The following is a 22,658-nucleotide window of genomic DNA, read 5'->3' on the forward strand; positions in this document are numbered from 1 at the left end:
CTGCCGGTCAGAACCAGTTCCAGGGGCACCAACCCTGGCCTGGGGAAAGTCTGGCAGGGGAGAGGGGTGTAACTACCTCCCTTCCTGGTCCCACCCTTAGGGCAGGACCTAGTCATGTACCCACCCCTTTCTTTAGAATAAAGGCCGGAGCGGGGACCCTTCCAAATTAGATCATCTTTGAATCAAGAACTACTTTCTACGAAAGGACACTCAAGACTCTTCTCAAGATTTCTCCCTTGTGACTAAGGAGTAGTCACCCTGCATCAGCGGGCACCATCTAAGAACTCTGCGGTTTGCTGTAAGTCCTTCCTCAAGGAATCCGACGGCCCAGCTCGACGAGAACCAGCTTCCCTGGCACCTCTGACCTCTACCCACGTCATCAGCTCAGCTGTGATCTGTGGGTGCGACGAGACCTCGAGGGACCGGCCATCATCAGAACCTGCATGCTCTTAACCAGCACGACCTTCGAAGCAATTCCCTGGTGAGTGCTCTGGGGTCCGAGAAGCCCCGACCCTGAGCCGCTCCAGCACCGAAGTGCAGTCTCCCAGCATCTCCACGATCTGCGTGGGGCCCTTCTGCTCGCTGCTCAGCACGTTGTCTGGTCACTAGCCTCCGGCTTGTGCCCTTCCTTGACGACGACCGACAAACAACTCTGCCGGTCTGGTTGCTCCAGACTGGCCCTTGCTTCCATCTTTGCGAGAAGCACCCCGGACCCTCGGGGTCCACTCACGACGCCATCTTAGGACCACCACGTGGCCCTGAGATCTGCCAAGGCTTGTTGCCCCATCCTGGGCCCAGCGACGCCGACAGCATCATCCTTCGTGGGACAGCTTGCACCTCCGACGTGGTCGCCGACAACGCCTCCTGGTCCGTGAGACTGCAGAGCCTAGCGTCGCCCACTCACCTGGTCGAGGTGACGGCCAACCGGTGCCCTCCTGGTACCCTCTGACTACTGGCTAGTAGTACGAACTTGGTCCCCTCTGCTTTCAGGTATCAACAATCTCTGATCCAGGCTTGGATCTCTACGAACTATTCATCACTGGTCGCCGGCCAGCAACTCCTTTCTTCCGGCTCCTGGCTCGTCAGCGAAGACCCCGACGCCTGTAAGACTTGTGCAGCCGCAGCCCTCGTGGCTAGGTAACTCGGCATTTCGGTGCCTGCATAGCCTCTTTACTCTAGGGTCCCGAGTCCCTCGCTTCTGACTTGCCTTATCGGGTCCGCCCGAGACCTTAAACTTTACGTGTCCTCGGACACTTGTTTTAATTGTGCACTTGAAGTATTTTCCTAAAGAGATTTGGTTTGTGCTTAGTACCCTGTCCTCATAAAGAGTACAGGGCTGTTGTGATTCTCAATAAATATCCTGTTTATTTTCATAACACTTGTGTGGTGTCCTTTCACTTGGTGTTCAAGGGGTACATGTGTGGTAAACAGCTGGCTTAACACGCCCTCTCGAGTCTTTAGCCTTAGACTGCTCGTATCCACGCTACTAGGATAGCTGGTCTATAGGTTGACTTACAACCAAACACCATAAGGGTCGTTGGAACGATACATAGCGGTCGCTAGAATAGCGAACGTTGCATATCGGGCCAACTTCTCACATTGGTGAGCAGCGGTTGGGATTTGAGCTTGCTGTTGTTTTACCACACGTATCCTAAGAATATCTTGTTGAAAGATCGCATAAGTACTGTTAGTACATATAACTAAAGCTTAGAATACTCTGAGTTCTACTGAACCAGCTGTTGCAGCTCCTCAATGCTTAGCACACCTTGGCTGCAACTCTTAGCAAGGGAACAGTAGGTAAACCCATAGTGTAGGTAGGTGCATCACTTACACCACACTAGAAACAGTATGTCGGACAAAGGAGGAAACTCTGAGTCTCCCCTTGTGTCAGTTGACCCTCCACAGGTCATCCCTTCAAGATATACTGCGCTTAACTTCCATGAGTTACGACAAGTATGTACCTCTAGGAAGATTAAGCAAGGGGCTAACCCCACCACCTCCTTTCTGATTGGTCTCCTAGAGACTTATGATGCCAGAAAGGCTGAGAAGCTTCTTAGCCCTTCTAATCCAGAAGGAGACATGCCTCCCCTCGAGGGAACCAGAGACGATCCTGACCTCATCCACCTCGCAACCGAGAACGAAGATGTGGAGGAGGATGAGGATGAGGATCCCTCTGGGGATGAGGCAGATAAGCGACAGGTAGAAGTCGTTAGACTAAGCAGGTCCAACTTAAGCAAACATGACAGTGGTACTGGGGGACTCCTGGGACCACTATCAGGTCAGCTTAACATTGGGAATGGACGAGCCAGATCTCTGTCAAGAGGCTCTGGCAGATCCCTTCAAACCAATGGCTCTCACAACTCTTCGCAACGAGGGATGACGTCCCCTCAGCGGAGAGTGTACGAAGCTAAGAAAAGGGCAGCTAATCTGCGGATCGAAAGGGAAGAACTTGCCCTGGCCAAAGAGAGGCTTGCCTTTGCTAGAGAGCAACAGTTAAGTGGGGCGGTCCCCACTGGTGGCAGCAATATACCTAGCAATAGGGAAAGGAGTTTTGATACGAAACACCTTGGTAAGATAGTGCCCCCCTTTAAACAAGGGGACGACATCCACAAATGGATTACTGCTTTGGAGAGGGCCTGCACTGTGCAAGGTGTACCCCAGAGTCAGTGGGCAGCTATCTTGTGGCTCTCCTTTGAAGGAAAAGGAAGAGACAAGCTCCTCACCACAAGGGTGGAGGATGCGAACAATTACCAAGTCTTGAAAAATACACTCGTTGAAGGGTTCGGCCTAACCACTGAGCAGTACAGGGTGCTGTTCAGAGATACCCAGAAGACGCAGTCTCAAGATTGGTCTGATTTTGTCGATTGTGCCACTAAGGCTTTTGAGGGCTGGTTGCTGGGCAGTAAGGTTACTGATTACGAAGGATTGTATAATTTGATGATGAGAGAACAAATTTTAAACAATTGTCAGAACCAGTTGTTGCATCAGCATCTTGTCGACTCGGATCTGACCTCTCCCCAAGAATTGGGAAAGAAGGCAGACAGATGGGTTCGTACGAGAGTTAAACAGAACCAGGGCCAGAATCAAGGTGGTCAGAAGAAAGCAGACCAGAAGGGTAAAGATTCTAAGGGGGAACAAAATGACCAGAAGTCTTCGACAGGTTCCCAACAACCCAAAGAGGGTGGGGGTCAGGCTCCCCAAAAGAAGAAAGAAGGCCAATCCAAAAGATGGTGCCAGTACTGTAAAAGTAAATCTCACTGGTTTAGTGAGTGCACCAAGAAAGGAGGAGGGCAGACTCCTGCCACTGCAGCCCCTAAGGCACCTGTGCCCCCTAGTACAGTCAGCAGTGGTAGTGCGCCTCCCAAGGGTTTAGTAGGGTTAACCCTGGGTTCTGAGGGGCGTGACAACTTAGTTGGCACACTCACTCAGGCTGTCCTTGTCAGTACGGGGGACGCGGACGTGTCCCCTGACATAAGTCCCAATACCTTGGGCAAATACAGACAGACGCCTTTCATAAATGGAAAGATGGCTCAGGCCTATAGGGACACTTGTGCCAGCGTCACCATGGTGACGCCTAACTTTGTGGACCCTGGACAGATCATGCCAGGTACGGAATTCCTGGTGACCAATGCAAGCAATGTCACTACCAATCACAGTATGGCAATTGTAGCTTTCTCCTGGGGAGGGGTAACTGGCCAAAAGAAGGTTGTAGTTAGTCCAGACCTCCCAGTGGATTGTTTGTTGGGCAATGATTTGGAGTCATCACAATGGTCAGAAGTGGAGCACCGGACTCACATGGAAATGTTAGGTTTGCCAGCACATGTGTTCGCTGTGACCAGGTCACAGGTCAGGAAATGCCCCACTGAACAGGTGCTGGATCCTGGAACAACGGACCAGACATCTCCCAAGAAAAAGAGCGGTAGGGTTAAGGCTGCGCCTTCCCCCTTGCCCCAGGTCGTGGATCAAGTCTCAGAGGAGGCTGACCTACAGGAATTGAGGGAAACTGAGCCTAGGGAGTTCGAACTTGATCAAGTTGAATTCTTGGGTTCAGGGGGACCCTCAAGGGAAGACCTGGGGAAGGACCAGTTAGACTGCCCTTCTCTTGAACCCCTCAGACAGCAGGCTGCTGCTGAGGCTGCTGGGAAGGCCACAGGTACCCACAAGGTATACTGGGAAGATGGACTCCTGTACACTGAGTCAAGAGACCCCAAGCCTGGCATGACCAGGAGGCTGGTTGTACCCTTGTCTCAGCGTGGTTTCCTACTTACCTTGGCCCACGAGATTCCCTTAGCAGGTCACTTAGGCCAGACGAAAACGTGGGACAGGCTTGTCTCACACTTTCACTGGCCTCATATGAAGGAAGATACCAAGGAGTTTTGCCGCTCCTGTGTCACTTGCCAAGCCAGTGGTAAGTCAGGTGGCACGACAAAGGCCCCCCTTATACCAATGCCTGTGGTGGGGGTGCCCTTTGAACGGGTGGGGATCGACATCGTCGGTCCCATGGAACCACCGACAGCATCAGGGCACAAGTTTATACTGGTGGTAGTGGATCATGCCACCAGGTATGCTGAAGCTATTCCCCTTAGGACCACTACAGCACCTGTTGTGGCAAGAGCCCTAGTTGGAGTATTCTCCAGAGTGGGCTTCCCTAAGGAGGTCGTCTCCGACAGAGGTGCAAACTTTATGTCGAGCTACTTAACTGCTATGTGGAAGGAATGTGGTGTCAACTACAAGTTCACTACACCCTATCATCCACAATGCAATGGGCTTGTTGAGAGATTCAACAGGACCCTTAAAGGGATGATTCATGGACTACCTGAAAAGCTTCGGCGTAGATGGGACGTCCTGATCCCCTGCCTCTTGTTCGCCTACAGAGAAGTCCCACAGAAGGGGGTTGGCTACAGCCCTTTCGAACTTTTGTACGGGCATCCTGTAAGAGGACCCCTGTGTTTGGTGAAGGAAGGATGGGAGAGACCTCTCAAAAAGCCTGCAGCCAACATAGTGGACTATGTGCTTGGCCTCCGCTCGCGGATGGCTGAGTACATGGAGAAGGCATCTGAAAACCTTAAGGCCAGCCAAGAACTCCAGAAAGCTTGGCATGACCAAAAGGCTGTCTTGACTGTTTACCAGCCCGGACAGAAGGTGTGGGTGTTGGAGCCGGTGGCCCCAGCAGCACTCAAGGACAAATGGTCCGGGCCCTACACCATCCTGGAGAAAAAGGGAGAGGTCACCTACCTGGTTGACCTGGGAACTCCCCGGAGCCCCCACAGGGTGCTTCATGTCAACAGGCTCAAGGCATATGTCGACAGGAAGGACATGAGTTTGCTCATGGCCCTAGATGAGGGACAGGAAGAAGAGAGTGACCCTCTCCCCGACCTGCTCACTCAGAACCCTGACGATGGATCGGTAGATGGTGTTGTCTTTTGTGGCAGCCTCTCCGAACATCAACAGAGCGACTGTAAACAGGTTCTTCAGTCGTTCAGACATATGTTTTCTCTAACACCCAGTCAGACCGATTGGTGCACCCATGAGGTTGACACTGGTGACAGCCTGCCCGTTAAGAGTAAAATCTACCGGCAGCCTGATCACGTTAGAGACTGCATCAAGAGTGAAGTGCAGAAAATTTTGGAGCTGGGAGTCATTGAACCCTCGGATAGCCCTTGGGCTAGTCCCGTAGTTCTAGTGCCGAAACCTCACACCCAGGGTGGTAAGAGAGAGATGAGGTTTTGCGTAGACTACAGGGGTCTCAATGCAGTCACTAAGACTGACGCCCACCCAATACCAAGGGCAGACGAGCTTATCGATAGATTGGCTTCGGCCAACTACTTAAGTACGTTTGACCTGACCGCTGGGTATTGGCAAATCAGGTTAGCTGAGGACGTCAAGCCTAAAACCGCATTTTCAACCCCTGGTGGGCATTATCAGTTCGTGGTGATGCCCTTTGGTCTGAAAAATGCACCTGCCACCTTCCAAAGGTTGGTGAATCAAGTCCTTACTGGGCTGGATGACTTCTGTGCGGCGTATCTTGACGATATCGCTGTCTTTAGCTCCACCTGGGAGGATCACCTGGTCCACCTGCGGAAAGCGTTAGAGGCTCTGCAAGCAGCAGGCCTCACTATCAAGGCCACCAAGTGCCAGATAGGGCAGACACAGGTTGTATACCTGGGCCACCTTGTAGGTGGAGGCCAGGTTCAGCCACTGGAGAGCAAGATACAGTCAATCAGGGACTGGGCTCCTCCAACCACCCAGACTCAGGTTCGAGCTTTCTTGGGCCTGACTGGTTACTATAGGAAGTTTGTCAGGAACTATGGTTCCATCGTGACACCATTAAACGAACTGACAAGTAAGAAAATGCCAAAAAAGGTTCAGTGGACAGCGAGCTGTCAAAAAGCATTCGATGACCTAAAGCAGGCCATGTGCACGGCGCCTATCCTCAAGAGTCCGGGCTACTCCAAACCATTCATTGTCCAAACAGATGCTTCTGAGTTGGGTGTGGGAGCTGTTCTTTCTCAACTGAATTTCGATGGTCAAGACCAGCCCATTGCTTTTATAAGCAGAAGGCTGACCCCTAGAGAGAAGAATTGGTCAGCTATTGAGAGGGAGGCCTTTGCTGTGGTTTGGGCCCTGAAGAAGCTGAGGCCATACTTGTTTGGCACTCACTTCAAGATTCAGACCGACCATAAGCCCCTCTTGTGGCTAAATCAGATGAAGGGTGAAAACCCCAAACTGCTAAGGTCGTCCATTTCCCTACAGGGGATGGACTTTACAGTGGAACATAGACCTGGTACTGATCATGGCAATGCCGATGGGCTCTCCAGATATTTCCACTTAGAACAAGAAGACTCACCTGGTCAAGGTTAGCTTATTGTTCCGACGTTTGGGGGGGGGTCATGTAGGAGAGTAGGGTCTGCAATCCTATGATCACCCAGATTTTTTGCTTTTGTTTCACTGGTTTACGACTTTCTCTGGCTGTGGGCCTGCCAATCAGACCCACAGCCTGGCTGTTCTCTTTCTAAATTACGATATGTACCCTAGGTGCATTTACCAATTGGTACTGGGCCACCTTATCAGACCCCGTAACGCAGGGCATAGGTGTACCCAGGGCCGCCAGGGGCTGCAGCATGTATTATGCCACCCCTGGCTGGCCTCCTAAATTTGACACAACTGGCTGCATGACAGCTGGGGCAAAGTCGTGTAATCACCCTTTGCTTTAGGTATAGTAGCTCTATATCTAACCATACAATGGACGCTCGAGTTCCTATCAGTCACTCCTATGGCAGGCCTTGACAATCCTGAAGGCAGAGTGCATGGGCTCGTGTGAACTAGGTTCTGGCCCGAGCCGAGCCCGGTTGCAGCTTGCAGAATCAAGACCCAATGGCTGTTCCATGATAACGCGTACCACATCGGTAACTTCGGTGTCGCGTTATCAAGACATGTCGAGTAAGGTGTCATACGAATCGGGATGCTGCCCTCTCACCAACTCTGGCGACGAGGTTAGCATTCCGCCCTTCTAGAGGGACACGACATGTACGTAACTGTGAACCCCGGTTAAAGTTAACTAAAGCCTCAGCTCCACAAAATGGATGCTGCCACCACAGACACGAGTCTGACCTCCTGCTGCTGGGAGTCCTTCCAGCGAGGAGAGCTTGGACAAAGGGTTTCCTGTCGAGGGCGGTGTTCGCACCGTCCCAGACAGGGTTTGTGTATTCTGGGTAGGTAGGGCTTTTGCGAGAAGGTGACTGCGGAGTGGCACCCCGGTGCTCACTACGCATCTGCCGGTCAGAACCAGTTCCAGGGGCACCAACCCTGGCCTGGGGAAAGTCTGGCAGGGGAGAGGGGTGTAACTACCTCCCTTCCTGGTCCCACCCTTAGGGCAGGACCTAGTCATGTACCCACCCCTTTCTTTAGAATAAAGGCCGGAGCGGGGACCCTTCCAAATTAGATCATCTTTGAATCAAGAACTACTTTCTACGAAAGGACACTCAAGACTCTTCTCAAGATTTCTCCCTTGTGACTAAGGAGTAGTCACCCTGCATCAGCGGGCACCATCTAAGAACTCTGCGGTTTGCTGTAAGTCCTTCCTCAAGGAATCCGACGGCCCAGCTCGACGAGAACCGGCTTCCCTGGCACCTCTGACCTCTACCCACGTCATCAGCTCAGCTGTGATCTGTGGGTGCGACGAGACCTCGAGGGACTGGCCATCATCAGAACCTGCACGCTCTTAACCAGCACGACCTTCGAAGCAATTCCCTGGTGAGTGCTCTGGGGTCCGAGAAGCCCCGACCCTGAGCCGCTCCAGCACCGAAGTGCAGTCTCCCAGCATCTCCACGATCTGCGTGGGGCCCTTCTGCTTGCTGCTCAGCACGTTGTCTGGTCACTAGCCTCCGGCTTGTGCCCTTCCTTGACGACGACCGACAAACAACTCTGCCGGTCTGGTTGCTCCAGACTGGCCCTTGCTTCCATCTTTGCGAGAAGCACCCCGGACCCTCCGGGTCCACTCACGACGCCATCTTAGGACCACCACGTGGCCCTGAGATCTGCCAAGGCTTGTTGCCCCATCCTGGGCCCAGCGACGCCGACAGCATCATCCGACGTGGTCGCCGACAACGCCTCCTGGTCCGTGAGACTGCAGAGCCTAGCGTCGCCCACTCACCTGGTCGAGGTGACGGCCAACCGGTGCCCTCCTGGTACCCTCTGACTACTGGCTAGTAGTACGAACTTGGTCCCCTCTGCTTTCAGGTATCAACAATCTCTGATCCAGGCTTGGATCTCTACGAACTATTCATCACTGGTCGCCGGCCAGCAACTCCTTTCTTCCGGCTCCTGGCTCATCAGCGAAGACCCCGACGCCTGTAAGACTTGTGCAGCCGCAGCCCTCGTGGCTAGGTAACTAGGCATTTCGGTGCCTGCATAGCCTCTTTACTCTAGGGTCCCGAGTCCCTCGCTTCTGACTTGCCTTATCGGGTCCGCCCGAGACCTTAAACTTTACGTGTCCTCGGACACTTGTTTTAATTGTGCACTTGAAGTATTTTCCTAAAGAGATTTGGTTTGTGCTTAGTACCCTGTCCTCATAAAGAGTACAGGGCTGTTGTGATTCTCAATAAATATCCTGTTTATTTTCATAACACTTGTGTGGTGTCCTTTCACTTGGTGTTCAAGGGGTACATGTGTGGTAAACAGCTGGCTTAACACGCCCTCTCGAGTCTTTAGCCTTAGACTGCTCGTATCCACGCTACTAGGATAGCTGGTCTATAGGTTGACTTACAACCAAACACCATAAGGGTCGTTGGAACGATACATAGCGGTCGCTAGAATAGCGAACGTTGCATATCGGGCCAACTTCTCACACTGGCAAAGAGGGAAATAACGAGGAACTGGAAGTCAAAAGTGGGACCCACGTATAAACGGTGGTATGGTGAATGTCTGCGGTGGGCAGCCTGTGAAAGCACTTTGAGGTACCAGATGGCTAGGAGGACTGATGATGAGAAAGCCATGGAGAGGGCTACAGCGTGGGAAATGATGGTGCAGGCGCTCCGGGATGATAATGATGAGGAGGAAGGAGAGAAGGAGGACTCGGTAGCAGCTGACCCCACCAACACACCTAGGAACACACCTTAGTGAATGTATAGGACCTCCTTGCACACACCAGACCTTAATCTGACTGGGATTATCACACAGCGCTGCCACGGGGGGGGGGGGGAGTTTGGGACTGTAAGAAGTCGGGGGGAGGGTGGTTGATGGGGGTGGGGGAGGGGCACAAATTACAAAAGCAGTCCACTTCTTCCTGTGAATGTGACCACAGACATTGAACTATGCAGCAGGGAATGGACTCAGCACGATGGCAGTTTAGTCTTCTTTCTGGAGACGTGCCTGGCATGGTGGGGGGAGAGAATTGAAAATGTGCCTTCCTGCTATGTTTAATGGATATGCCGTAAAGATATTGTCTGTACAATTATTTTGGTGCTGCAATAAAAACGATGTTACAAAAAATAAATAAATTACATAAACTATGTGTTGGTGAAGTTTTCTGCTCTCCAGCTGATGGTAATAAGAATGGTGTTGTAATTTTATTTCATAAGTCATTGACTGTATACTTACAAAATGAATTCAAAGATGCTAATGGTAGATGGTGTTATTCTTGGATGTTACAGTTGATAATACTCCTCTTTCTTTTTGCAATGTACATGGCCCTACTGGTGTTGATTCAACTTTCTGGTCATAGTTCTCCACTCAATATTCCTTTTTTCTCCCACCCATAGATCCCACTCCCGGATTGACTACATCTTCCTTACTCAAAATACACTACAATTCATGAATAATATTGAGATCGGCTCCATTCTGATATCTGACCATGCCCCTATCATTTTAGACATAGACCATCCTTCTTCTAGGTCATCCTCTAGGCGTTGGCGTTTTAACAATTCTCTTCTCTTAGACCCTCTATTTTTGGAAAAGTTTTCACTCTTCGCTCAGGATTTCTTTCTCCATAATATCTCTTCTGTCTCCCAATTTCACTTAATCTGGGATGCATTTAAGGCCTCCGCTAGAGGCTTTATTATAGATTTTGTCTCCCGGAAGAAGAGGAAAGCTCTCTCAGAATCTACTTCACTCCTTTACAAATTAAATTGCTAGAACATCAATATTTTTCTGCTAATTGTCCAGACACGCTATCCAATCTTATTAAGGCAAAATTACAATACAATAAGTATTCTTTAGAATCAGCATGCAACAATCTTCTTAAATTTAATGCCAAAATGTTTGGTGGTCGGAATAAGGCTGGTGGATCTCTCGCCAATTATCTCATAATTAAAAAGCAAAAAGCTAAAATCGCTGCCATTAAGGACCCTTCGGGAGTTTTGCATCTCTCAGACTCTAACACTCTGGACTGCTTTACTAATTACTATTCTTCTTTGTACACCCCAGAATCTTCCCCTTCTCCTGATCTTATTGAGTCCTTTTTTCAATGTATTCCTAAGTCTCCTGAACATCAAATTGATCTTTCTGATTTAAACTCCCCCATTTCCGAACAAGAAATTATGAATGCCATCTCCATTTTGCCTAAAGATAAGACTCCAGGCCCAGATGGTTTCTCTGTTCGTTTCTTTCTCCAATTTAAATCACTCTTGACCCCTCACCTTCTTACTTTAATTAATCACTTTCTTAACGTTGGCTCAGCGCAGGGTACTTTTATTCAGGCCATGCTTTGCTTGATACCCAAAAAAGATAAAGATCCGTCCCTTTGCAAAAATTATAGGCCCATCTCTTTGATTAACACAGATTGTAAAATTTTTGCAAAAATACTTTCCATACGTATCAATAAAGTTATTCCTAATCTAATCAATATATCCCAATCTGGATTTGTCAAAGGCCGTTCCATCACGGATAATTTGCGTACCTTCCTTAACATTATCCATCTGGCCTCTAAACTAGACTTTCCTATAGCCGCCATAATGTTAGATGCTGAAAAAGCATTTGATAGGGTTAATTGGGACTTTGTCTTTGGTGCTCTCAAATGGCATGGTTTTGGCCCCGCTATTCTCCAATATATTCATCTCCTTTTACCCGGCTCCAACCACTTTGGTATTGGTAAATGGATGTCAGACCCGTTATTTCCCTCTCCTTAGAAGGACTAGACAGGGATGCCCCCTTTCCCCTCTTCTTTTTATTCTTGCATTAGAACCGCTCCTAGAATCAATCAGGCGCTCCCCACACTATTCGGGTTTTCAATTCAAGTCACTTGACATTAAATTTACTGCATATGCAGATGATATTCTTTTGTTCATCTCTAATCCATCTACCTCTCTACCAGCCTTTTTTTCACTTTTGCAGGAATATTCAAATGTCTCTGGATATAAACTTAATGTAAATAAATCTGAGATCCTTCCTCTCAAAAAATGTTGTCTTCCTTCTATGTTCTCTACTACGGGTTTCGAATGGAACTCTAAGCATATCAAATGTCTGGGTATCCTTTATGCCAGCACCATCAAAGAAACTATTAAAATTAATCTTGCTGCCATCCTTAAGAAATTGTCCACTCTGATTGATAGTTGGTCTCCACTTTTTCCTTCATGGTGGGGTAGATTAGCCACCATCAAGATGATGCTTCTTCCTATTATTAATTTTCACTCCTCCATGCTTCCTGTTTCTCTTCCCAACTCATTTTTTCGGGTTATTAATAGTTCCCTCTCCAAGTTTCTTTGGAACAATCGCAAACCCAGGATCTCACTGGCTCGTCTTCAGTCTCCTAAAGAATTGGGTGGTGTCAACTTTCCTAATATTCACACTTACCATTCTGCTTTTACTCTTAAACAAATTTGGAATTTTCTTTCTGAGTCCTCTGATCCGCCTTCAACAGCATGGAGCTCGTTGGAACAATCTCAAAATTCTCCTTTCTCTTTTTTTCTCTGCTGTTTGTTTGTCCAAACTTCCTAAACGCTTCTCTTCTCCTATCCTTACCCATTCCAAGGTAATAAATAACTCTCTGTTGCGCTCTATCTTACTATTTATTTATTTTATTTATTTCAAAGGTTTTATATAGCGCTACTGGACTCAAGAGTATCAGAGCGCTTTACAAGATAGGTTAACACATCCAGAAAACAAATTAAAATAGTGCAGTTTAATCACATAGGATAAGGCATTAAATCAAACGAACGAAGGAGGGAAAAATAGCTAAGAGGTCAGTATAGAAGAAGAGGACAGTTGAAAAAAATTAGATAGAGATGGGAGGTAAAGAGGGAGAGAGAAAATTGAAAATGGGAGTATGAGGGGGTGGGTCAAGGATAGGCAAAGAAGAAAAGGACAGAATAATTTCAGTAACATTAGGAACCCAAATATTTGTTAAGAAGAAGCACCTTGAGGTTTTTTTTGAAGAGAGGGTATGAGGGATTGCAGCGAAGAGCTTTGGGGAGAGAGTTCCAAATCAAAGGGGCATTTCCTGAGAATGCCCGTGATTGAGTTTTTTTATTTGAGTCGAGGGGGGATAAGGACAAGGGCGTTAGTGCTTCTCAAGGACCTGGAACACCCTGCTTTTTGTAATTTGTCAGAAAGGTACGAGAGGGTGGTTTGGTGAAGGGCTTTGTGAGTGATAAAGGCAATCTTGTAAGTGGATCTTCCTTCTATTGGGAGCCATTTGAGGTTTTTGAGGACTGGAGAGATGCAATCAAATCTTTGCAGTCCGAGATGAGCCTGGCCGCCAGGTTGAGAACAGATATAATTGGGGCCAGGTGGATTTTGGGAGTGCCAGCAAGAGTGGCGTTGCCGTAATCAGTTCTTGAAAGGACAAGAGATTGTGCAACAATTTTGAAGTCGTCCGCTGGAATGAAGGGTTTAATTTTTTTAAGGTGGTGTAGAGTGAAGAAAGCACTTTTCACCGCATTTTTAATGTGTGGGATGAAATTAAGATTCTGATCAATGCTAATGCCAAGGGATTTAACAGAGTTGGAGGTGGAGAGCGAGCAGTTAAGGGCTTTGATATCTGAGATCCAGTTCTGGATAGGCAGTGAGTTGTTTTTGGGAGTGCAGAGGGTGATTTCAGTTTTTTGGGGATTAAGTTTGAGGTGGTTAAGATGGAACCAGGCTTGAACTTTATTCAGGGTATCGTTGAGGTGTAAGATGTCATTGTGGGATTTGATCTTGTAGTATAGTTCAGTATCATCAGCATTGAGGTGATAACTGATTTTAGCTTGCTTGAGAATCAAAGTGAGGGGTTCCATGAAGAGGTTGAAAAGGGTTGGGTATAGGATTGAACCTTGTGGGACACCAAGTGAGACAGGTTGAGGTTTGGAGAGGCAGTCACTGAGCTTAATTTGTTGGGTTCTAATTTGGAGATACGAGGTGAACCATTTGAGTAAATTGGGTGCAAATTGTTTAGGTCATTGGGGTCAGCCGAGGTGTTTTTGAGGATGGAGGAGATTTGACCCAGTTGCAGGGAGTCAGGAACACAACCAGTGGCAAAGGAGGAGTTAATGATATTGTTCCAATGAGGGGCAATGATGTGTTTGAGTTTTTGGACCAATTGGGCGGGAAGAGGATCTTTGGTATGAGATGATGATTTGAGTTTAGAGATGATGTTAAGGACAGTAGTTTCAGATATTGGACAGAATTCGTTCCAATGGACTTTGTTTTTAGGGAGGGGGTAGGTATAAGTGGCGATCGACTGGGGGAGAGCAAGTAGGGGTTGAGATGGGTTATGAAATGGGGGGAGGAGGACAAAAGTGCAATAGGAGTGTTCGTGAGGGGGAGTTGGCTGAGGGGAGACTGGAGTGAGAGAAGGGTGGAGGAGAAGGATAGCTCGATCTTGTTCACTTTACTAGAAAAGAAGCTGGCGATTTCTTCACACCGTTGGACAGTGGCTAATATTTTAGAAGGGCCAGAGGAAGTTTGTTTTTTGACAATGTTAAATAGTTCTCTGGGACGATTTCTGGCTTGGTCAAGTTGGGCGCGGAGGATGGAGGCTTTTTCGTTGAAGATGTGCTTCTTGTATTTGGCCCTGGCGTTTCGTAGGAGTATCAAGTTAGCTGGGGAGGGATGACTCCTCCACGCACTTTCAGAGTGTCTGAGGGCCCGCCTTTCATTGTTAAGGTCAGAATTAAACCAGGCTTTGGGTGGGATTTTTTTTGTAGTTTTAGTTTGGTTGGGGCAATAAGGTAAGGTCTTCATGGTTAGAGTTATTATAGTGATCAGTTAGGTCAGTGGTGTTATGAGAGAGAGGGGGGAGGAGTAGGCGAGTTTTAATTGAGGATTCCAAATCGTCAGGGGGAATAAGGTGAAGATTACGAGTATGTTTCATGGGAAGACAGCCAGTAAGGGTAGGGCGAATGGTCTCAGTGTTCATGGTGAAGACCAGTCAACGGGTATGATCTTGGAGAGGGAGGCCATATCCTTGCTGGACATAATAGCATCCAGGGTGGCACCTTTCGAGTGGGTTGGGGAATGGCAGAGTTGGGTAAGTTCCGTAATGTCCATAGTGTCATTGAAGAGGATGACTGCATGGTCTTCATTTTTATTCCAATGGATGTTATAGGAAGAGATTCCTGGAGTTAGAGGGCAAAGCTTGGATAATGAGATCAGACATCTCCTCAGTAAAGGGGATGGAATTACCGGGGGTGGTAGATAGTATGCAGATGGATAGTACGGGAACCAGGGAAGTCAGATCAGCGCAGATGTATTCAAAGGTGGACGGGTCCTGGAGATGGACCCACGTGATTTTGAGTTTGTCTTTAAATATTAGGGCAAGGCCTCCACCTATTTTATCGATTATGGCTTTCTTAAGGATGGAATATCCTAGAGGAATGAGCATGTTGAGGATAGATGTGGAGCCGGGGTTGAGCCAGGTTTCAGTAAGGAAAGCAATGTCAATGTTGTCACTGAGAATGGTTTCCGCGATCTACGTTGCGTGGCAAGAGGCAGATCGACAGTTAATCAACAAACAGCAGAGGGGTGACGAGTCAAGGAGTTGGGTGGAGGGACAAGGGGGGGATGGATGTTAATTGTGGGGGGTCTGGGTGATGTAGGGGGGCGGGGGTACCTGCTCGTTTCCAAGAGAACTGGGATAGTAGAATGAGGGAAGGTGAGGCTCGGCGGCGGGGCAGGTGGGGGAGAGATAGGGAAGTTAGTAGTCAGGTTGATTTCCAAGATCGCTGAGCAGGAAGCATGTTGAGGAGGGGAGAATTTAGTATCTGTGCAGGGGGTGAAGACATTAGTTGGTTTCACTGGATCAGGAGGGAACAGGTAGCTCAGAGGGAGGGATGGACTGGGTAGAGTATTCGAGTCAGTACCCGAAGTAGACGAGAGATTAGGGGGGAAATGAGACGTGGTTTGGGATGAGACGCTGTGCAGTATTGTGAGGGAACCGTGGGGTGAGAGTGATCAGGAGAGTGGGTCATAACGAGGAGTGAGGCGTCATTTCTAAGGGAGGACAGTTCTATAACAATGGACAAAAGGAGAATTTCAACATTAAGGAGTGATTGGGAGAGGAGTGGCGGTGGTCGTTAGTATTAGCGAAGTGGGAAGAGTTGGAGTTATCCAGGAGAGGTCGATTGGTGAGAGGAAGGGGGGGAAAACCTGGGGGGGGAGAGGGGAGGTGTAAAGTGGGGGAGGGTTACAAGAGGGGGAGAGAGAAGAGGGGAAACACGGGATCTTATTGAGGGGAGGGGGGACAGAGGAGGTTGGGGAGGTTATGGCATTGGGTTCGGAAAGATTGTTTGGGACATGAGGAGGCAGGACAGTATGGGGTGGTGTGGTTGGTATGTTGGAGATCACAGGAGTGATCAAGGGAATGTGGGAAGAAGTAATCTGGAGGCGTAGCGGTGCGCTATTGGGGGGTAGGTGGAGGGGTAAGCGAGGAGGGAGAGGAAGAAGTGTATCAGGAGGAGGAGAGATGCGGGAGCTAGAAGGAGAGGAGTGAATAGAAGTTAGTGATTTATTGGGAGGTGGGGATAGAGGGGGTAGATAGGAGGGGCCGGGGGCGTAGAGGAAGAGTCGTAAGATGTAAGAGATGGTGGGGACTTGTTCGGGTGGATTACATGGAGTAGGGCGTTGTATAGAGCATGAAGACTTCAGGGTTATAGAGGAAGCAAGAGTAGGTTTATAAGAAATAAGAGTATTTGAAGAGTTAGAGGAGTTAGGAGAGGAAGTGGAGAAAACATTGGTTGAGGGGGCCTGTGGGCAGGGAGGCGTGGAGAGGGTAGCAGAGCAGGAGAAGAAGCCGGGGTGAGAGGGCGCGGGGGAAGAGCGAAGTGAACAGGGTTACAGGGGTGAGGGTGCGTGAGCGTAGAGGGCCTTCTGCTGATCCTTTTTTACGCACCCCTATTTGGTATCATAAATACATTAAGATTAATAATAATAATAATGAAATTTCTCACAAAAAGGCCGACGGCGATCCAAGATGGCGGAGTGAGGATCTGCTGTGAGCAAGCTCACCCGGGGGCTCCTCTAACTATCCCCACCGAGTGGTTCGGAAATGGCGACACGGCGTTTTTGACCGGGCAGTAGCGCTGCAGTGACTGCGAGGATTACAGGCGATATACTCTTCCCTCTAAAGACGGATGTGGGAAGTTGGCCCGATATGCAACGTTCGCTATTCTAGCGACCGCTATGTATCGTTCCAACGACCCTTATGGTGTTTGGTTGTAAGTCAACCTATAGACCAGCTATCCTAGTAGCGTGGATACGAGCAGTCTAAGGCTAAAGACTCGAGAGGGCGCGTTAAGCCAGCTGTTTACCACACATGTACCCCTTGAACACCCAGTGAAAGGACACCACACAAGTGTTATGAAAATAAACAGTATATTTATTAAGAATCACAACAGCCCTGTACTCTTTATAAGGACAGGGTACTAAGCACAAACCAAATCTCTTTAGCAAATACTTCAAGTGCACAGTTTAAAACAAGTGTCCGGGGACACGGAAAGGTTAAGGCAAGTCGGAAGCGAGGGACTCGGGACCCTAGAGTAAGGAGGCTATGCAGGCACCGAAATGCCGAGTTACCTAGCCACGAGGGCTGCGGCTCCAAGTCTTTACAGGCGTCGGGGTCTTCGCTGACGAGCCAGGAGCCGGAAGGAAAGGAGTTGCTGGCCGGCGACCAGTGATGAATAGTTCGTAGAGATCCAAGCCTGGATCGGAGATTGATGAAACCTGAAAGCAGAGGGGACCAAGTTCGTACTACTAGCCAGTAGTCAGAGGGTACCAGGAAGGCACCGGTTGGCCGTCACCTCGACCAGGTGAGTGGGCGACGCTAGGCTCTGCAGTCTCACGGACCAGGAGGCGTTGTCGGCGACCACGGTGGAGGTGCGAGCTGTCCCACGACGGATGTCGCTGTCGGCGTCTTGAGTGGACCAGGAGGGTCCGGGGTGCTTCTCGAAAAGATGGAAGCAAGGGCCAGTCTGGAGCAACCAGACCGGCAGTGTTGATTTTCGGATGTCGTCACAGAAGGACACAAGCCAGCGGCTAGTGACCAGACAACGTGCTGAGCAGCGAGCAGAAGGGCCCCACGCAGATCGTGGAGATGCTGGGAGACTGCACTTCGGTGCTGGAGCGGCTCAGGGTCGGGGCTTCTCGGACCCCAGAGCACTCACCAGAGAGTTACCTCGATGGTCGTGCTGGTTTTTAAGAGCGTGCAGGTTCTGATGATGGCCGGTCCCTCGAGGTCTCGTCGCACCCACAGATCACAGCTGAGCTGATGACGTGGGTAGAGGTCAGAGGTGCCAGGGAAGCCGGTTCTCGTCGAGCTGGGCCGTCGGATTCCTTGAGGAAGGACTTACAGCAAACCGCAGAGTTCTTAGATGGTGCCCGCTGATGCAGGGTGACTACTCCTTAGCCACAAGGGAGAAATCTTGAGAAGAGTCTTGAAGTCCTTTCGTAGAAAGTATTCTTGATTCAAAGATGATCTAATTTGGAAGGGTCCCCGCTCCGGCCTTTATCCTAAAGAAAGGGGTGGGTACATGACTAGGTCCTGCCCTAAGGGTGGGACCAGGAAGGGGGGTAGTTACACCCCTCTCCCCTGCCGGACTTTCCCCAGGCCAGGGCTGTCGCCCCTGGAACTGGTTCTAACCGGCAGATGCGTAGTGAGCACCGGGGTGCCACTCCGCAGTCACCTTCTCGCAAAAGCCCTACCTACCCAGAATACACAAACCCTGTCTGGGACGGTGCGAACACCGCCCTTGACAGGAAACCCTTTGTCCAAGTGCTCCTCGCTGGAAGGACTCCCAGCAGCAGGAGGTCAGACTCGTGTCTGTGGTGGCAGCATCCATTTTGTGGAGCTGAGGCTTTAGTTAACTTTAACCGGGGTTCACAGTTACGTACATGTCGTGTCCCTCTAGAAGGGCGGAATGCTAACCTCGTCGCCAGAGTTGGTGAGAGGGCAGCATCCCGATTCGTATGACACCTTACTCGACATGTCTTGATAACGCGACACCGAAGTTACCGATATGGTACGCGTTATCATGGAACAGCCATTGGGTCTTGATTCCGCAAGCTGCAACCGGGCTCGGCTCGGGCCAGAGCTTAGTTCACACGAGCCCATGCACTCTGCCTTCAGGATTGTCAAGGCCTGCCATAGGAGTGACTGATAGGAACTCGGGTGTCCATTGGAGGGTTAGATATAGGGCTACTATATCTAAAGCAAAGGGGGATTACACGACTTCGCCCCAGCTGTCATGCAGCCAGTTGTGTCAAATTTAGGAGGCCAGCCAGGGGTGGCATAATACACGCTGCAGCCCCTGGCGGCCCTGGGTACACCTATGCCCTGAGTTACAGGGTCTGATAAGGTGGCCCAGTACCAATTGGTAAATGCACCTAGGGTACATCTCGTAATTTAGAAAGAGAACAGCCAGGCTGTGGGTCTGATTGGCAGGCCCGCAGCCAGAGAAAGTCGTAAACCAGTGAAACAAAAGCAAAAAATCTGGGTGATCATAGGATTGCAGACCCTACTCTCCTACATGACCCCCCCCCAAACGTCGGAACAACTAGCTAACCTTGACCAGGTGAGTCTTCTTGTTCTAAGTGGAAATATCTGGAGAGCCCATCGGCATTGCCATGATCAGTACCAGGTCTATGTTCCACTGTGAAGTCCATCCCCTGTAGGGAAATGGACCACCTAAGCAGTTTGGGGTTTTCACCCTTCATCTGATTTAGCCACAAGAGGGGCTTATGGTCGGTCTGAATCTTGAAGTGAGTGCCAAACAAGTATGGCCTCAGCTTCTTCAGGGCCCAAACCACAGCAAAGGCCTCCCTCTCAATAGCTGACCAATTCTTCTCTCTAGGGGTCAGCCGTCTGCTTATAAAAGCAATGGGCTGGTCTTGACCATCAAAATTCAGTTGAGAAAGAACAGCTCCCACACCCAACTCAGAAGCATCTGTTTGGACAATGAATGGTTTGGAGTAGTCCGGACTCTTGAGAATAGGCGCCGTGCACATGGCCTGCTTTAGGTCATCGAATGCTTTTTGACAGCTCGCTGTCCACTGAACCTTTTTTGGCATTTTCTTACTTGTCAGTTCATTTAATGGTGTCACGATGGAACCATAGTTCCTGACAAACTTCCTGTAGTAACCAGTCAGGCCCAAGAAAGCTCGAACCTGAGTCTGGGTGGTTGGAGGAGCACAGTCCCTGATTGACTGTATCTTGCTCTCCAGTGGCTGAACCTGACCTCCACCTACAAGGTGGCCCAGGTATACAACCTGTGTCTGCCCTATCTGGCACTTGGTGGCCTTGATAGTGAGACCTGCTGCTTGCAGTGGCTCTAACGTCTTCCGCAGGTGGACCAGGTGATCCTCCCAGGTGGAGCTAAAGACAGCAATATCGTCAAGATACGCCGCACAGAAGTCATCCAGCCCAGTAAGGACGTGATTCACCAACCGTTGGAAGGTGGCAGGTGCATTTTTCAGACCAAAGGGCATCACCACGAACTGATAATGCCCACCAGGGGTTGAAAACGCGGTTTTAGGCTTGGCGTCCTCAGCTAACCTGATTTGCCAATACCCAGCTGTCAGGTCAAACGTACTTAAGTAGTTGGCCGAAGCCAATCTATCGATAAGCTCGTCTGCCCTTGGTATTGGGTGGGCGTCAGTCTTAGTGACTGCATTGAGACCCCTGTAGTCTACGCAAAACCTCATCTCTCTCTTACCACCCTGGGTGTGAGGTTTCGGCACTAGAACTACGGGACTAGCCCAAGGGCTATCCGAGGGTTCAATGACTCCCAGCTCCAACATTTTCTGCACTTCACTTTTGATGCAGTCTCTAACGTGATCAGGCTGCCTGTAGATTTTACTCTTTACGGGCAAGCTGTCACCAGTGTCGACCTCATGGGTGCACCAATCGGTCTGACTGGGTGTCAGAGAAAACAGATGTCGGAACGACTGAAGAACCTGTTTACAGTCGCTCTGTTGATGTTCGGAGAGGCTGCCACAAAAGACAACACCATCTACCGAGCCATCGTCAGGATTCTGAGAGAGCAGGTCGGGGAGAGGGTCACTCTCCTCTTCCTGTCCCTCATCTAGGGCCATGAGCAAACTCATGTCCTTCCTGTCGACATATGCTTTTAGCCTGTTGACATGAAGCACCCTGTGGGGGCTCCGGGGAGTTCCCAGGTCGACCAGGTAGGTGACCTCTCCCTTTTTCTCCAGGATGGTGTGGGGCCCGGACCATTTGTCCTTGAGTGCTGCTGGGGCCACTGGCTCCAACACCCACACTTTCTGTCCGGGCTGGTAAACAGTCAAGACAGCCTTTTGGTCATGCCAAGCTTTTTGGAGTTCTTGGCTGGCCTTAAGGTTTTCGGATGCCTTCTCCATGTATTCAGCCATCCGCGAGCGGAGGCCGAGCACATAGTCCACTATGTTGGTTGCAGGCTTTTTGAGAGGTCTCTCCCATCCTTCCTTCACCAAACACAGGGGTCCTCTTACAGGATGCCCGTACAAAAGTTCAAAAGGGCTGTAGCCAACCCCCTTCTGTGGGACTTCTCTGTAGGCGAACAAGAGGCAGGGGATCAGGACGTCCCATCTACGCCGAAGCTTTTCCGGTAGTCCATGAATCATCCCTTTTAGGGTCCTGTTGAATCTCTCAACAAGCCCATTGCATTGTGGATGATAGGGTGTAGTGAACTTGTAGTTGACACCACATTCCTTCCACATAGCAGTTAAGTAGCTCGACATAAAGTTTGCACCTCTGTCGGAGACGACCTCCTTAGGGAAGCCCACTCTGGAGAATACTCCAACTAGGGCTCTTGCCACAACAGGTGCTGTAGTGGTCCTAAGGGGAATAGCTTCAGGATACCTGGTGGCATGATCCACTACCACCAGTATAAACTTGTGCCCTGATGCTGTCGGTGGTTCCATGGGACCGACGATGTCGATCCCCACCCGTTCAAAGGGCACCCCCACCACAGGCATTGGTATAAGGGGGGCCTTTGTCGTGCCACCTGACTTACCACTGGCTTGGCAAGTGACACAGGAGCGGCAAAACTCCTTGGTATCTTCGTTCATGTGAGGCCAGTGAAAGTGCGAGACAAGCCTGTCCCACGTTTTCGTCTGGCCTAAGTGACCTGCTAAGGGAATCTCGTGGGCCAAGGTAAGTAGGAAACCACGCTGAGACAAGGGGACGACCAGCCTCCTGGTCATGCCAGGCTTGGGGTCTCTTGACTCAGTGTACAGGAGTCCATCTTCCCAGTATACCTTGTGGGTACCTGTGGCGTTCCCAGCAGCCTCAGCAGCAGCCTGCTGTCTGAGGGGTTCAAGAGAAGGGCAGTCTAACTGGTCCTTCCCCAGATCTTCCCTTGAGGGTCCCCCTGAGCCCAAGAATTCAACTTGATCAAGTTCGAACTCTCTCGGCTCAGTTTCCCTCAATTCCTGTAGGTCAGCCTCCTCTGAGACTTGATCCTCGACCTGGGGCAAGGGGGAAGGCGCAGCCTTAACCCTACTGCTCTTTTTCTTGGGAGGTGTCTGGTCCGTTGTTCCAGGATCCAGCACCTGTTCAGTGGGGCATTTCCTGACCTGTGACCTAGTCACAGCGAACACATGTGCTGGCAAACCTAACATTTCCATGTGAGTCCGGTGCTCCACTTCTGACCATTGTGACGACTCCAAATCATTGCCCAACAAACAATCCACTGGGAGGTCTGGACTAACTACAACCTTCTTTTGGCCAGTTACCCCTCCCCAGGAGAAAG

The 22,658-nt window shown here is 49.9% G+C and overlaps 1 protein-coding gene across 1 annotated transcript in view; it reads right to left on the minus strand.

The window, feature by feature from the left end:
• Positions 1 to 22,658, minus strand: part of SYCP2 (synaptonemal complex protein 2) — a 3,993,018-nt gene that overhangs the window by 156,698 nt on the left and 3,813,662 nt on the right. The window lies entirely within an intron of this gene.

This window comes from Lissotriton vulgaris, chromosome 7, assembly GCF_964263255.1.
Source record: "Lissotriton vulgaris chromosome 7, aLisVul1.2, whole genome shotgun sequence".
Taxonomy (NCBI): Eukaryota; Metazoa; Chordata; class Amphibia; order Caudata; family Salamandridae; genus Lissotriton; species Lissotriton vulgaris.